Source organism: Triticum aestivum, chromosome 7B (genome assembly GCF_018294505.1).
Source record: "Triticum aestivum cultivar Chinese Spring chromosome 7B, IWGSC CS RefSeq v2.1, whole genome shotgun sequence".
Taxonomy (NCBI): Eukaryota; Viridiplantae; Streptophyta; class Magnoliopsida; order Poales; family Poaceae; genus Triticum; species Triticum aestivum.
The window spans coordinates 670,646,270-670,661,008 of NC_057813.1; the positions used below are offsets into that span (position 1 = coordinate 670,646,270).

Below are 14,739 nucleotides of genomic sequence, written 5' to 3' on the forward strand. Positions count from 1 at the left end.
TTCAAAATCTTCAGGAGAACCAAAGTCTGCAGCTGAAGACATACATTTTTAGGGGTCGACTTTCATCGTAAATATCAAACTCCTCATCGACTTATAGAGCTTGTGTACACTCACAAACATATTAGTCCCTTAACCTATAAGTATTCAATACACCAAAATAACTAAGGGGCACTAGATGCACTTACAATATCTACCGTTGCTGTTATGCATCATCCCTTCCTCTCTGGGGAAATACCGACGTAGTTCAAGCAAACATCATGCCCGCAACCTGTTCGACGGAACTCCCAACCCGACGCATGCGCAAGGCAACCCTGACTTCAACAATTTCATGGAGAACGTCATCTACGAGGGTTGTGGCCAAGCCTTCCACCCCGATGGTCAAGGCCAAGCCTTCAATCTTGACGAGACCCAAAGCTAAGACGGTCGCGGCCAAGATGGTGTTGAACACTTCGGTGACCACGAAGAAGAAGAGGCTGACGACCATGGCAACTCATGGCATGAACACATCTATTGCGAATAGGAAGAAGAGGACTTAGACATTGACGAGGAGCCATTGTTTATTGATGAGGTCACCCAAAGAGCAAATGCACAAAAGAGGAAGCAAAGCATTCGCATGAGATCATACACCAAGGATGAGGACATGTTGATTTGCGAGAGTTGAAAGGAAATAGGGCAAGATCCCAAGACCGACGCCGAGCAAAAAGGTGCCATTTGGGGGGGGGGGGGGTACCTCATATATACAACCTTTCATGAACATAGGAAGTTTCCACCCTACAAGTTTGCGAGCACATGTGGCATCAACTCAATCCAAAAGAGATGGGGGTTTATTCAATAAGAACTAGCAGTGTGGCCCGCGCATTTGCGCGGCTAGATTTTTCGCATTTATTTGCATGCGTTGTTTTAGATTTTTGATAGGGTCTCCAGGTCATTAGTTTTCCCATTATTTTCCTATGAATATGCTATATAAATTGTTAGTATTGTAAGTAAACAATTGATAAATTGATACTATTTTCGTTTACAATTAAAATATCATTAATATATTAGAACGTAGTTTTAGAAACTTAGGCAGCACAGATTATTGTCGCTCTTGGTCTATTCTTCATTCATCATGGGTTGGCAATGACTGTAGAGAAGGCATAAATCTATATGATATTTCAAAACGATAAATAAACCTCAACCAAGAGCAAAATCTAAATATGACGTCTTCCATCCAAACTTGTTTTTTCTTCTTCTGTACGCCTTATCATTACCTGTGTGGCAGCTCGTGCATTCATGCCCCCAGATTTCTTACATGTTCTCGTGCTCAGTATATTTATTTCATTAGTTTGTCCTTCGACAATATTTGTTATTGGTGGATTATATGCATGCATACATTGACCTTTTCATATGTACAAATATATTTAAATGTTATAAAAATTTATTCCATGGAAACATATCAATTAGCTCGATAGAATCACTTACGGTCTTTTTTTGAAGCAGTACTATTTTAGTGTCCTTATGAAAATTGTATTTATACTTCTATTCCAGTCAAATACTTCTCCTATTACTACCTCATCTATCTTTTCACCGATAGTATCCCTTCCTTTTTCATAAAAATAGCAACGTGTAATCAATGTGGATTATTTAATAGATTTTTGACAATAAGTTTGTTCATGACATATAGTAACATTTTTTGAGTACTTATTCTCCAAGAAAATCATCTTCGAGGTTGTTTTATGGCTATCTAATATATTGGTGGATTATATGCATGTATACATTGACCTTTTCATATGTACAAATATATTTAAATGTTATAAAAATTTATTCCATGGAAACATATCAATTAGCTCGATAGAATCACTTACGGTCTTTTTTTGAAGCAGTACTATTTTAGTGTCCTTATGAAAATTGTATTTATACTTCTATTCCAGTCAATACTTCTCCTATTACTACCGCATCTATCGTTTCACCGATAGTATCCCTTCCTTTTTCATAAAAATAGCAACGTGTAATCAATGTGGATTATTTAATAGATTTTTGACAATAAGTTTGTTCATGACATATAGTAACATTTTTTGAGTACTTATTCTCCAAGAAAATCGTCTTCGAGGTTGTTTTATGGCTATCTAATATGACTGATTCTCATAATTTATATAAAATAGATTTTACTGGTTAGTTGGTTAATTGGTGTCATTAGTAATAATGGTATTGCATGCACTTCATGCAGTATATTTGCTACAGATTAATTCATCAAAGCTGATTTAGCTACTACTACACGTATACCTTTTAATTTAAGTTTTTAATCTCAACTATCATAAATAGGATTCTGCGTATAATCCACATTGTGGATAATTTCTCCCTAATATCATATGTTCCTGAAGTCACCACTCGACGTCAACATTACATACTTGGATTCCATGGGTAGACCCCAAGACCTGTCTTTATGGCAGTAGAATTTCCATTTTTCTTCTGCGTGTACATGCAAATATAAACATATGTCTCATTTCATCATATTTACACAATCATATTGACCATTTTACCGCTCCATCTTTTACCGTGTTCTATTATCACCCTCCTTTTTCCCAGGAATAAAATCTAACTCAATTTGTTTGCTCATCAATCCATTGGTCTGCTTCAATACATTTACTATTACCAATCAAATTGCTTAAACTTACATAATTGGGATATTATAAAGGAACTCTAGAGCCGTCCAACTTATCCATGATGGTTATGAGTATCGCTCTCGCGTCTTCTCTCAACACAATTACTGCTACAAACTAAACTCATAAGTATACATCATTGGGATATTCATAGGTTCTCCAAGAGTTCTGCGACTTTGGGTTGATGGGTGCAAGTGGCCTACTCTTAATAGTATAATAATACACTGCTCCATATGTTCCAAAATTATTCGTAGTTTCAAATCCACAATTTGTTTTATGATTCTAATTTATGATAAATCAAAAAATAAATGATGTTATTCTTGCATATATAATCCATACACTTTTACTATATTTTGTATAAAATTTCAAACATTGATTGAACATTTAGTTGTGCGCCTTATATTTTGAGAAGGAAGAGGTGTTTATCTATTGCATGTACTTACATTTTCTATGCTTTCACGTGGTCCTTCACATGACTATCTCTTATGAAAATTCCTTAATTTATACTATCAACCCTTGTAATTAGCATTCGCAAAAAAAAACCTTTGTAATTAGAACACACATCACGGTTCATTTGAAAAAAATGTGAGAATAGAAATAAAAAGTTCGCACTTAGATGTTCATGTCTTTTGAGTATCAGATGTCTGGTTTTGATTTATTGATGCTTACATCCTATTGTGGGCATACTTTATTATTAAAAATGTATTTTTTGAAATTGTTTGCCCATGCTCTATGCCTTGTGCACACACATCTACTCTTTTAATCTGCTTTGAGAAAAAAAACCTGCTCACGGGTTTATTATCCCAATGTGAAGCACAAATGTAGATGTAGATAGATTTTTGTTAACAAAAAAAAAAGAGTCTGGATTGATTAATTTGCTGAACTCATATCACAGTTTATTTTGTTGGGGGGCGCTCACACTCCTTTATAGTTGCCAGCGGTTCTTTCCTTTTTTTTAAGTTGTTGGCAGTGATGCTTTCCTTCTTTTTTTTTTAGATGTTGGCAGTTCTACTTTGCTATGGCAAAGTACGTTCATGCCATGTTCTGTTTTAGCCGTTCCATTTTTCAGGTTTGTTTATCTAATCTATTTTCTCAATCTTAGAGAAAGTTTGTTTCCCAATGTAGAGCGCTACTATTATTTTTAGCAACATGTAGAGCATAAAAAAAATAGCGCAAAAAAAAAAGCCAACACCCGGACTGATTTGCTGAAATATGAGAGGACATCAGGCCACGTACTTACTCTGCTCGGACGCTTGTTCTTTTTGTGGGTGGGAGCGTTATCGTGGGACACTTCCGTACTGTTTTGTTTCCTAATTGGACTCTTACCTAGCGAGCTGGCTGCAGAACCTAAACGTAAGGTGGTCTTTTTTTATGCACCAAACGTACGCTAGTCCGGCTTGATTCGGACTAACTTTTTAATAGGAAGTCATCTGAGTTTTTTTTCTAACAAAGCAAAGACATGTTGAACTATTAGTACGTGACACGTGATGTGTCAAATTGTGTGTAGACAAAAACTATATGTTACGCTACATCTTTTAAATCCGACCAGTAATAATAGAAATTTACGGTCATGATAATTCAATCTATGTGGACAAACGTGATGCTTTGTTTGTCTTTTGTCTTAATTATATAATAGATGCAAGAAGTTTTGTGTCGTGCTTGAGAGCATTGAAGCCCGCCCCGTGAGTGGCCTAAGCGTGGGCTACTTGGTATGGACTTCTTCTCTTTGTTTCAATGCCATGTTCATGTTTATTACATTATGTGCCGGTCCCTATTACATTTTGGCTTTGATTATGTAGGCATTCCAAACTTTGTAAGCCTTCAAGGCCCGACATGCGAACAAGCCATTCACCCTCATCCATTATTGGACGCTCATCAAAGATTGTCCCAAGTTCAAAGATCAATATGCTGCTCTAAAGAAGAATGGATGGCCGGTAACCGCGGCTGGGGATGGAGATGGAGTGAAGAGGCCGAGGGGCAAGACCAACTCCAAGGTGGACGAGAAGCGTGATGCGGCATCTTTCACCGTGAAACTTTTCAAGGCATGATGACCCAAAAGGAAGCAAGGGACGAGAGGAAGCGCCAAGAAAAATAGGAGCAAATGAAGGCCTACATGGAGCTCCAAACAAAGAAGCTCGGCATGAAGGAGACCGTCAAGAGTAGGAAGCTTGACATGGAGGAGGCCAAGGAAGAAGCTCGAGATCGAGGCCACCAATGCAAACACCAAAGCAAAAGAGGTGGCACTAGCTTTCATGACCGTGGACTTAGCAAGATGTCCTCGGAGAAGAAGTTGGTTTGAGAAGAAGCAAAGATGCTTGATCTAGATGATTGAGCCACGGCTAAGAGCGACGTCATTTTGTATACCGGCATGAACTGGGGGCGTGAGACATGAACTATGGCCATTTTTTCTATGCTGGCAAATGTGTCGACCGCTAGCATTTGTTTGCCGACGTGAAAACTATGGGGGATGATGATTTTTTTGTAGGCTGTCATAGGTGTCGGCCACTGGCGCTCTCACCGGCATGAAACTATGGCCGCTGGCATGACTGCCCGCGGCGAATTTCTATTCCATTTTCATTTTGTATTAAGTTCATGCGACCGGACAAAATGTCTCCGCTCGTTGGCCACACGAAAAATGCATGGGTAGAAAGGGCCGGCCGCCGCCCATTTGCCCGACCCAAATGAATGAAATCCGGAACCATTTGGGGTTGCGTGTTGGAGTTGGCCTTATGGGAGAAAAGACCTGGTGTTCTTATACATTTATGAATTTTAACCTTGTGGGTCTGGTCCCAATTGATGGACATCATAAATTAAAATCAAGTGAACCTTTTCCTTGTTGTTAGGGCAACTCAAATGTGTTGACGCAAACGGACGTCAATTTTGTCCGTTTGGATCGGTGTTGTGGGCAGCGTTCGATCAATTTAAGGTGGTTCGGGGAGCAAATTTCCCAAAGGAACACACGTCGGGACTAATTCGAGGGGGGTACAAGTGGCTCAAAATGGACAGAGGGGTTGGGCGGCGGCACCTCGCCGGAGAGGAGGAAGAAGGGCTCGGCAGATCGATCCCGTGCACGTGCGTGCTACTGGACACGAGATGAAGATACTGGAGCGCTCTGGCATGCTCGGGGGCTTATATAGGCGAGGCCGAGAGGAGGAGTTAAGGACGCTACTCGGGAGGTGTCGGTGCTCGACGACAGAGAGGTCAGGAGCGAGACTGCGAGAGGAGGTGGAGCTTAGAGGTGACGCATGGACCTGTAAGTCCACAGTTGTGACAAGACGACAGTAGTAGGTTGTTGGTCGAACAGAACAATGGTGGACGTGGCTGGCCTCTGCCAGGGTCCGGGCACGCGACCACAACACAGGGGAGGATCAGGGGAGCGTCGTAGGAAGCACAGGGAGGCTAGGGGTAGGGGACGAGCGCGAGCGGCGCAGTGTCGTGGTAGGGGCCGGCTAGAGCAGTGGCGGTGACCACTGTTTTGGCAATGCCACTGGGGCAGTCACCGCATAACGAGGAATGGCATGGAGAGGTCTTGTGGCTAGTTATATGCTTTCAAAATTTTGTGAAATTAATGATGTGCATGTCTCTTGAGTCACCGGAGGCATGTCGCCTCTCCTCTGTGAAAACATCCCTTGGAGTTCGAGGGCGCGGCTAGCAAGCCTCCTCCACAGTGGTAAGTATTATTGTTGAAGCGCAGTTGGCGACGCACCACCCAATAGCCTCCTCAATGACAGCACGGACGACGGCTTGGTTCCTGGCGGCTCCATTCGCGGTGCTGGTGCACCCCATGTCCATGTGCCCGACGTGCTAGTCTGTGCACCTCGACGCCGTGAATGGCAGGGTGGTCGCCAGCATCCTATTCGACGGTAGCGTGAATGTCACCGACAAGGTGGTACCGGGGGCATGGGGAGAGCGACCACAAGGGATGCGTTTGAGGAAATGTTGCACTAAGGTTATCCTGACCTTATGGACCCAATGATTCGCAAACAACACCTTCAAAAATATTGCCAGGGTTCTTTTCACAAGAAAACGGTCTACTTGCAGGACACCTCAACATGAGTAACGCTTTTGCTCATAAAACAGTCTTGTGTGACTGATTTATAGTAACATTTTAGAAGATGCGTGACCAAACTACTCATCTCGCAAGAGCTGTGTGACTAATGCTGTGTATATCTCTTTTTATATAAAAATATTGTGTTATTGTGGTGATTTTTGGATCATTTGTGATTGATGGATAGAATAACCCTGAAAAGGTTTCAAAGGATTTGGGGGAGAACAAAATTAGTTTTATTCATATTTGACATTTTGCACGACATCTGCGACGCTCCACCGCCAAGTTGGGCCAACAGGTTGCGTTCTTACGCGTTGTCGCTGAGAGTTGGACAGTTATTGTAACGAATGGATCAATATGGTGACTCGCTATACTTGCTACAAGGGCATCTACAATGAGTAAAATACAGACGATATTTTTTCGAAAGGGAGGCAAAAGATTTGCCTTATCGATTAATTAAGAAGAAGTGAATTGTCTGGTTAATTAATGAAAATCTGGGCGAAAACCGATACATATAGATCACATGTGGACTACTCTCTAAGAAAGAAACTCCATGACACCATGGTCAACCCGACAAACATACATAACATGCAACCACAAACCCTCGCATATCGACGTCGCAACAAAACCCTCAACGTAACCACCGAACGCCACCAAATAGGCGAGTCAGTCGAAGATGGACGACGAAGAGACTGAGCATCCTCCATTAAGCAGCCGCAGACGCCTTTCTAATGGCGTCACTCTTCTTGCCTATGCTCCTGACAGCCTTCTTCACCTTCTTCATTTTGCCCGTAGAAACCTCCTCCGCTAGGAGGCAAGCAATCGTCTTGGCAGACCCAGGACAAGCTGCATCCAAGCCGTCGAGCAACCGGCCAAGATTTTTCGCGAAGACCACCTCGTCAATAAGTGCCAACATAGCGTCACGGTCAAAGATGAGAGACCGGGCGGGCTTCGACGCCTCAGAAATAGGTGCCAAAGCACCTTCCTCATCAACCTCAGCACCAACAGACGCCACTAGGCCAACAACCTCAGGTGAGAGAGCAGTAGCAACAACCAAACCTCCAAGGTCCACAAAGGCGAGCGCCTGACTCGGCTCCAACGAAGATGATGAAGTCGCAGTCGGCATCGCCAAGTCCCCTCTAAGAGACCCCGTCTCCTCAGGAAGCACCATCGAAATAGGCGAAGTGGGCTCCCCACAGAGCTTCTGAAGCTCGGGCATAATCTGCAGCACCGGAGCCATGACCTCGATAACGAATTCACTCCTAGAAGCAATCGACACGACGGGCAGCGGCAACCGACAGGCTGTAGCACGAGGGGAGAGATCTCCATACATGCCAGCTTCCCCATCGACAAAGCCAATCTGGATCTTGGACAGCAGGGACCCATCAGGCACAGACCCAATCTGAAGCTCAGGCAACGAAGACACATCAGGCACCACCTCTAGTTTGGCAAGAGCGGCCTCTGCCCTTCCCAAAACACTGCCAACACGCGCAAGGCAGTCGCGAAGCTCAGTGCGAAGCATCTCGGTCTCCTCCACCAAGTCGACTTGCTCAGCTGAGACAGACCAGAACTGCACATCTATCATGGAGACATCACCGGTGGATGCAAGCGATGGAGCATGACATTGGAGCGGCGAAGCTTGGTGGATAGGCTTCTTAGGACGACAGAAAAGAGGGATGTGTCCAGATCGAAGGCAGTCCGTGCATCGGATTGGATCCCTGCAGGAGTGTGTGCGATGACCTTGACAGAGACATCGGAAACTTCTCTCAGCCACGCCGGAGGGGAACGCCACACATTGATGGAGGGGCGAGGAAAAGCTGTAGGAGGCGCGAGCGGCGCCCCTTGGAGACAGTCTACCACCCCCAAGCTCACACTCGAGAACGGCCGTCGCCTCCTCACGATGGAAGCATCCACGCCAATTGTCCCAACCTGGACGCACGGGCGGGATGAACCGATCGCCTCCAGCAACATCGCGCGGCGCAGGAGTAGTGAGTGCAGGAGGTTGGCCGCCAGGCGGGCAAGGGCGTCCAAGCAAAGGGATCCAGGCCCTCCTGTGAACGAGCCTTCCGCCCTCCAATGGCCTGGTCCGATCTACGGCAAGCAAGTGCAGCGGCGGCGAACGATGGTGCCGGAGGGTCCACGGGCGCTGGCTCGGAGGGGAGCTAGCTCGGTGGTGACGGACGCGAGCTCCGGGACGCAGCCGGTTGGGAGGGATGGAGCCACGGGGACGAGGATGTTGACAGCAGTAGCCGCCGTAGACGGAGCGGGGCAGCCACCAGCTGCCGCGGGCATGGGGGGCATTGGGGTCGTAGTGGCCGGCGCAGGAGTTGGGCAGTTGCCGATAGCCGCGGGCATGGGAAGCTTCGGTGACACGGGCGCTACGAGCTCGCACGGAGGCATCACCGGCATCGGCATGGGCACGGCATGAAGCTGGGTGGGCAGGTCCGGCATCGTCGGCGGCGTCGGAAGCAAGAGGTCACGATCCAGATTTGACCGGGAAGACGATAGGGATGGCGGCGGGGCGACAACCGGCTTGCTCACGGGCAGCGCGCGGGGGGGAGGGGGGGTTGGGAATCTTATGTGACCCGGGTCGCACGCTCCCAATGGTAAGACCCTCTCCATCGGCTGACACGTGGCGAAACGAATCTCAAAGGCAGTTATCCCCTTCTCACAAATAAATCGTGAATGTGTTTGTTTCCTCTCCAGCGCTCCTGCCTCCGATGCTCGCTGTTCATCGCCGCCGCTGCAACTCGCCTTGTCGCGCTACCGCGGAAGTATCGGAGCTCCGTCCCCGCTGCTCTCCCCCTCGTCGACGACCGCGCTCATTCGCGCCCCGGCAGCTCGCCTGTGGAGCCATCAGTGCTCCGTCCATGGCCACCACCTCGTCGTCCCCGGCTGCTACTTGACTGCCTCGGCGGTGGCATGGCTGCTCGATGTTGGTGTTGTCACCCGTTCGATAAATCTTTGCATGGGAGCATGAACGGAGCGCCAAGAAAAGGAGCAGGAACGCCGGGAACTAATCCTCCATGAATTTAGGAATTTAGCGATTGCAATAACAACATAAATTAGGGAGCATAAAGTCTGCGCCGGCCAGATTTACGGCGCTGCCGGACAGTCTCCAGAGGTGACTCCGGCCGGGAACGACTGGTACACGGTAAGCGAGGAGTTGTGGCTGCGGCACAAGAATTTCATGTCCCGGGGAAGAAGATGGAAGTGGATACTTGCTTTAAGATTCACGCAGTCCACGTGTCTCTCAGAGGAAAGGGTCGTTCGATCTGGGTTGTACGACCCGGTCGTATAAGATTTCTTTCCGCGAGGGGGGAGGCGGCGACTGGGCTGTGGGCCAGCGGTGGGGTGGCCGACGGGGCCGCCGCGGGTGCGCGCTAGTAGGAGAGCTTGGGATCGGGTACTCGGGTCGCTACCCCTACTCTGATTTGATTTCCTTCACGACGAGGAATAAGGAACACGACGATATATCTAGCGACGACTACAATCACCGAAGCGAGCCGAAGACGCGCCGCCGTCATCGCCTCTCCCTCGTCGGAGCCGGACAAACCTTGTTTTAGTAGACAGTCGGAAAGTCGTCGTGCTAAGACCCATAGAACCTACGCACCAAAACAACAACCGCCACGAAAGAAGACTGTAGGTCAAAAGGATCCAACCTCAAGACACACGAACGAAGATAAACGATGAAGAGATACAAGCAAATTCACCAAAGACAGATCTGTCGGAGACACACCTCCACACGCCCACTGATGATGCTAGACGCATCACTGGAACGAGGGCTAGGCGATGAGACCTTTATTCCATCTTCAGGAAGCCGCCGCCATCTCGCCTTCCTGAGCAGGACACAAACCCTAACAAAGCTCGAAAAAAGTATCTAAAAACGAGGCCCTCCCACCAGTAAGGGCCGAGATCCACTTCTCCTCCGGTGCCGACGCCGACGGAAGGCAGAAAACCCTAGCTTTTTGGGAAGCGGTGGCTGCTGGCTAGGTCGCGTACAAGTAGATCCCTAATAAGTACTTCCTCCCTCCCAAAATAAGTGACTCAACCTTGTAAGGGAGTATATAATAAAACTGACTCTACTCCTTCGACTCAACCTTGTAAGGGAGTATATAATAAAACTGACTCTACTCCTTCGACTAGTCCTGTGTCTACACTCGTCACTTGCTGGTCACCTCAAGCCGCTGCGGCGCCGCCCATGAAGACTAGGAGGGCATCTCTCAGATCTCTGGGAGTCGCCTGCGTCCAGTAGTTTGTTCTTCGGCTACACTAGTTGCTTGTTTCAACCCTTTGAGGCGCAGGATAACTCGTATTTCCTTCTTACGGTCATTGTGTATTTTTCTTTAACTGTTGCTTTCGAACTGCTCCTCTTGGTGAGAGGATGTATGCCACTACTATGAGGGTTTCATTCGAGTAATGAAACCGGGGAGGAGCCTCCCTGTTCTTCTAATAAAGAAAAACTGACTCTCACTTCAGTCTAGGGCAACTCCACACCAACATGAAAATCAGACACACCAAACATCCGCGAACATACGTCAGGACATGTGCACCGATAAGCAGATAAGGGGACGGACATGTGCACCGACAAGCAGATAAGGGGACGGCCATCCAACCTTGTGCACCAAACGTGCGTGACAGTTCAAAAGAACAATTATAAAAAGACAAATGAAATTCATGTGAACCAGATAATATTTACAACCAAGAGGATGAAATTAGGAAAGCCGGTCATCCAATCCGAACCAAATAATGGCATACACGACATTTCGTTAATATTAGAAAAAGAATTCATAGCAAAAGTAGCCGACCGTAGTCTACTCTTCGCCGGACCTGGGCATGTCTGTGTTTCACGTCCTACTCGTTTGAGTTCGCCGCCTGGTAGTCGACGCCGCCAATGGAGGTGGAGTCAACAATCCGGCCTCATAGTTGTTGTGGCCTGGCGCAAACAACACGGAGCGACCGACGTTGGCAGCATTCTCGTCCATCAGCCTTGTTGACATAGAGCTACCACCACTCAAGAGTCAAGACTGATGGTGCAGGCACTGTGCATGGACTCGTACAACGCTGGCTGCTCACCCATGAAGCCCGGTTTCTCTGCGAGCATGACCGTGACAGCCCGCTCATCAGCGATCTATGCAACGAGAGGGAGAAGGTTTTCGTGGGCCGAGGGTGTCGAAGGCCTACATGGTGGATGTCTGCACGCCTACAAACTTCCTCCAGCTTTGCTTCCGGTTTGTGAGACTGTGAACGTCCGGACCACGCCACGGACGTTTGATCCATGGTGTTGGATCGCCAAAGTCTCCAGTCATCAAAGTCGTTGGAGCTGCCCTAACTACTCTTGCCTGGACTCGTTCTGATTGTTCATTTGGGTCCGGTCAGTCCAGCCACTTGCATGTGCAAGACGCAAAACCAAAAACTATAAGGGCCTGATTGGAATGTTGTTTTTCTGCCACGCTGTAACAATAAAGAGGAACAACATTCACAAAGAATTTGGAGTTACACATGCACTTCCACACAAATTGCACAATAAAAAAGAAAAACATTAGCTATGTAATGACCACTTTGGTTCATCATTAGCAACTTGAGCATATACACCGTCCTATCTCATGATCACTTTGGTTTGGCATGTACTCAGCAACAATTTCCTCAAGTTTAAAGTAACTATGTCATTTTTGAAGAAAAACCGATGAAGAAACAACATGGCAGCAATATAAACATCTTCAAATAGGAATGGAAGTTCTAGACAGCAGCAGGTTCCCATGAATTATGATTTTGAATGCAAAAATGATAGCTCCAAGAACTTCTTGTTCTCAACACAAGTCTATTGTGGATAATAATGCACATATCCAGAATATTTTGTCACAATAAAGGATATGGTAGGCTGACATGATATATGTATGGCCAGAAGAAATCAAGGATTTCTCGGAATTCAGCCAGAAATGATCAGCAACACTGTTCCCTGAAAGAAACATGACAATCACGTCAATTCCTAAAAGATGTACAAAGGGGGGACTGGAACACCAGCACCAGCAGTATAACTCCCAAGGTGAGACCATGTGTATATAGAATGCAGTGAATATGTTTGTTTTCTTGCTTGTTTATTTGTTTCAGAGGAAGACCCAATAAACAGTTAGCAAGCTGCTGCTAACTGCTTGTTCAAATGGGCTTATTTGTTTAACAGTTTGTTTATTTGTTATTCCATGAATTATTAGCAAAGCTGCTGCTGCTGCTGCTGCTGCTGTTATTCCATAGATCAGTCATGTTATTTCACTATCCCATAGACTATGCTGCTGCTGCTAGATTGTTATTCCATGGATTGCTACCAAGCTGCCAGGTGAACATCCTATACAAGAAGAAGGAGGGAGGTGTCAGCTCCAGCTAAAACTCAGTTAGAAAACAATGAACAGGAGACTCGATGTTTTGGTGCTGTGTTCAACTTACAGCTTTTCTATATTTCTTCTTCCCTATTTCGCCCGCTACCCTACCTCGGCGCCATGATCATTTTAGTATCATGCCATCCCACGATCCGATCAAAGCGGTGGGCTACACTAACAAACTAGGACAAAGTCGCAGCTTGGCTTATTTCACTAGCTGAAGAAAATCCCACGATGAGTGCAACTGACGAAACTGAACTTTAACAGCTACAGCTACAAGTACGTGCAATGGGGCAACAAAGAAGGTAATACGGCAAGCCTTCCCTGATTTCATGAGAAATGTGCAAGATTCAAGTATTGCTCAAATTTCGGCTCACGTCTTCTTTTTCAAAAAAAAAAGGCAACTAGCATGACATTTGAAACTAATGTTTTCAACCCTGAACTTCCTTTCTTAACCATCTATGGCAAACAAGCAGGAGCAAGCAAACCAGCTTTGTTAATCCAATCCCGTCGTTTTGCAATTGAAAATAGGTGAGTATGAAAGTGGCCTATACAAAGAACGGCAACCAACTCTTCTCCTACTTTCTCCCCCAATTCTTTCAGGTTTCAGCGCTAGCAGCAAAAGAACACAGAGAACACAGGGCGAACAGCTACAGCTACAGCTACGCCTTACGAAACTGATTTTTTTTTTCTGAAACTTTGACAGCAGCTGTTAGGATTCGGGCTCATCATCACCAAGCAGGACGGCCATGTCGCAAGGAGGAGCACCCCGCCGCTGGCTGACCGGGGAAGGGGCAAGGAGGGGGGCAGAGGAGGAGGGAGGATACCTTTGTGGAGCAGAGGAGGCAGCTTGGAGGAGAAGGAGCGATTCGCCGTCCCGGTCAGGTCAGGACTGCCGGTCAAAGTCGTCGTCGCGGCCATGAGCGAGTCGCCGTCGAGGTCAGGAGCGAATCGCCGTCGTCGTCGCGCCTAACCCCTGTCGTGGTCAACGCCGTCGGCGCCTCACCACGTTGCCTTCGCGAACGCCGTTGGCTCACCCTAGGCGCCGGCGCCGGCGCCTCCCGGCGACAGAGCCCTCGATCTAGATCTCGAGCGAGACTTTTTTTTTTTTTGAGGCAGGGTCTCGAGCGAGACGAGAGGTGGCGAAAAACGACGGGCGATACCGGCCGGATGTAAACGAGAAAACCAGCCCAAAAATGACAAACCAAGCACCTACGCGAGGCCCAATCGTTTTTTTTTCACAGGGGTATATTTTACAGGTGTTTTGGGCCTAAAACAACAACATGACCGAGGCCTGGTTTTGCATTGCACCTTCGCCGCCTGTGAGAATTTGACATTCTCACAGCATATGAAAAACTACATACACACGTCTCTTGAAAAAAGAAAATCTTCATCCCACGATACAAGACATTTTTAGTACTAACATAGTTTGCAGAAATAATACTTTTTCCGTCACATAATATAAAACGTTTTTGCAAGCCATATTAGACGGAGGGAGCACGTACACTCACCGCTTTCTTGCAGAAGATTTGGAATGCGAATAAAACGTCAATTCCTACCTTGAGATGGCTCCTGAGACCAAAATTTCTCAGTGATGACGGTAGCGTCGCGAGTCCATGCTCCAGGAAGTTCAGCTCTGAAGCTACTCCGTCTGTTCCTAAATATTTGTCCTTGTAGA

At 46.5% G+C, this 14,739-nt stretch overlaps 1 long non-coding RNA gene across 2 annotated transcripts; it reads right to left on the bottom strand.

Annotated features, from left to right (window-relative positions):
* Positions 1–11,361: 11,361 nt before the first annotated feature.
* LOC123161133 (uncharacterized) lies at positions 11,362–14,311 on the bottom strand. 2 transcript variants are annotated; one of them, XR_006480561.1, is made up of 3 exons: positions 13,889–14,217; positions 11,872–12,646; positions 11,362–11,781 (listed from the first exon to the last, which is right to left on the bottom strand). It is a non-coding gene; the product is annotated as an uncharacterized lncRNA (long non-coding RNA). The 2 variants fall into 2 exon arrangements; XR_006480560.1 differs by having other exon boundaries at positions 11,362–12,646; positions 13,889–14,311.
* Between the last annotated feature and the right edge of the window lie 428 nt (positions 14,312–14,739).